The sequence below is a fragment of the Miscanthus floridulus genome, chromosome 4, assembly GCF_019320115.1.
Source record: "Miscanthus floridulus cultivar M001 chromosome 4, ASM1932011v1, whole genome shotgun sequence".
Lineage (NCBI taxonomy): Eukaryota > Viridiplantae > Streptophyta > Magnoliopsida > Poales > Poaceae > Miscanthus > Miscanthus floridulus.
The window spans coordinates 15855496-15858386 of NC_089583.1; the positions used below are offsets into that span (position 1 = coordinate 15855496).

The 2891-nt window shown below is 52.2% G+C and overlaps 1 pseudogene; it reads right to left on the minus strand.

Annotated features, from left to right (window-relative positions):
* Positions 1-1374: 1374 nt before the first annotated feature.
* On the minus strand, positions 1375-2891 carry LOC136548113 (cytochrome P450 CYP94D108-like; annotated as a pseudogene).

Sequence of the window (2891 nt, forward strand, 5' to 3'; positions counted from 1 at the left end):
TCTGTTTTTCCCACAGGGGTTTTTGAGAGGGTATCAAAGACATGTAATTCTAGTTATGATCATGAGATCATATTTATTGTTCTCTAAACTTGATATGGGTTTTCCTTCTGAGTTTTTCCGTATAAGTTTACAACGAGACAATAATCAACATATGTCATATCATTTTCTCCTTATTTTTTCCACTAGATTTTAAGGAGTTTTAATGGCATATCCACACATATTTCTCCGCATTTTTCCCACAGGGGTTTTGGAGAAATTAGCCACTACATTGATCTAAGTGATGGACGACACTATTGATTATGGGGAGTGTTATGATTCACTTTATTAGTGATCAACCACTCTCTTATAAGGCACCCCTTGAGAAGTGTCCTTTCACATGTATATATATGTACATCCATGGATCAATGAATAACAAGAATTTACACTCTTTTTTTTTTGTCTGTCTTGCTTTACATCAAAGCACTCATGCACTGAGCATAACCGCCGCCCCCGGCGGTGGATGCTGCGGCATGAGTCCGCGGCCAGCAGGCAAGGCGGTGACGCAACGCCACGCCACTCATAGCACAGCAGACATGGGACTGGGCACGATCAAACCCATAGGTAAGGTGAATGGTGATCATTACATGTTGCATATATGTATAAATAAATTTAATAAAATTCACACTCTGCTATCTGCGTTATCAAACTTCACCGTATCTTAATCTATTTCCGTCGTCCAGACTAAATCTAGGAAGCATTGTAGGAGTAATTAATAATAATATTAAGAACCTAAATTCACAGGAACCTCAAATATTTACATAATCACATTTGCTAGTTTTCAGTCGCCTGAAATCTCAGGCGATTAGTTCATACACTGCCTGCTGCTTTTTTGCTGCAAAGCTGACGTAAGCAACGAGATGAACATAACCCATGGCTAGCAACGTCGCGTGATGGTTTGCAAAAAGACAGGCACCTTAATAATAGCAATCCCCTCGCGTAATAAGTATCATTGTATTAATAGTGAAATATACTATCATCATAAATTTATTGGAGACACAAAATATTGATATTATTTTTTTATATACTCGATTAAACTTTAAAAATCATAGGTTTGGCTATTCTAAAAATAAGATGCACATTTATTTTAGAAGGGAGGGACTACCGGTTAGGGCTTACGTACAAGCAATCGTGCTGCTCCAACCTATGACCCCCAATCCACCAATTGACTACACTAGTTTGATTATAACGTAACCACTAACCAGGAAAGGACAGAGAGTGCCTTCTGCCCCAGTCATATCATCCGATCAAATGAGCTGACGTGGATGACATAGACAGTTCCAATTTTATCCAGCCGAACCGCCTCGTGTCAGCTGGTTATGCCAAGGCCTTCCTTGATCAGTGCCTCTCGTACACTTGCATCGGCAAGCCATCTTTCATCCGTAGCGTGAGGGCAAAGCGCCAGCCCCGGGCACTGGTCCTCGTCGCCGACGAACCGCAGGGACAACCTCTCAAACACGCAGGCGACGATGGACTTCATCTGCACGTAGGCCATCTCCTTGCCGAGGCACGTCCTCGGCCCGGCGTGGAACACCGGGTATTTGAACGGGCTCTCTGGCCGGAACACGCCGCCGCCGTCGAACCACTGCTCCGGCCTGAACTCCTCGCAGTCGTGCCCCCACACGTCCGCCACCCGTGCAACCGCGTAGGCGGAGTAGGTCACCTGCCACCCTCTCCCCACGAACGTGCCGTCGGGCAAGAACTCGTCGCGCTCGAAGCGCCGCGTGTTGATGGCCACCGGCGGGTACAGCCGCATGGACTCCGTGATGGCGGCGTGGAGGTAGTGGATGTCGCGCAGCTCGTCGAGGCTGAACGACGTCGGCGTCGTCGTGCTCGTGCCCGTGCTGACCGCGTCGGCGTCGGCGGCGGAGCCCGACGACGACTCTCGCACCGTGCGGATCTCGCGCACGATCCTGTCCTCCACGTCGGGCCGGCCAGACACCATAGTTTTAAATAGCGGGCTAAGGTGTTTAGCGATGTACCTCTAAATCAGCTAATAGCAGAGCTAAATCAGGCTATAGCGGGATATAGCGACTAAATTGTACATGAACACAAATAGCGGCACCCTGTCTTAAAAGGCTATAACGAGAGATTTAAAATATCAGCGCCGACGAGGTGGTGTCGCGGCCGGCTAAGAGCAAGTTGGTTACCGCGTCCCGGAAGCTCTCGTCGCTGTGCTCTCGCCGCGCCGCGAAACGCGACACGAGATCGTCGCTGCGCGCCAGCCCGGCCTCCAATCTCTCCCTGCGCTCGCGGAAGATCCTGTTGGTGTAGTCACGGATCTTGCCGAGCGCGGCGCGCATCCGCCTCTCCGGTTCCGCGTTGAGCAGCCGCTTGACCCACCACAGCGACCTCGGAAGTGACATCAGCCGGACAATGAGGACGTTTTGCGCGTCGTCGAAGGCGCGCATGAACTCCACGGCGGAGCTCTGGGTGCCCTCATGGTCGGCGAGGCACGCTGGGTCCTCGTCGAAGGCAACGCTGCAGATGTTGTCGAACGCGAAGCGCTCGAACACGTCCTGCACGTCCAGAGTGCGCCAGTCCCGCGCCGCGCGGCCCAGCAGCGGCAGCAGCCGCTCGGCGACCTCGAACCGGACGGCGTCGGCGATGAAACTCCTCAGCGAGCGCGTGCTGAACTCGTGGCTGGCGTCCTTGCGCTGCTGCAGCCACTGGTCGCCGTCGGAGTTGAAGATGCCGCCGCCGAGGAGGTCCTCGACCATGGACACCGTGGCCTCGCCCTTGGGGTAGTTGCTGAAGTTGGTCTTGAGGATGTGCTCGATGTTGGCCGGGTTGGCGGTGATGAGTCTGATGACGCCGCCGCCGAAGCCGAGGGCCTTGTAGGACATGGTGTGCGT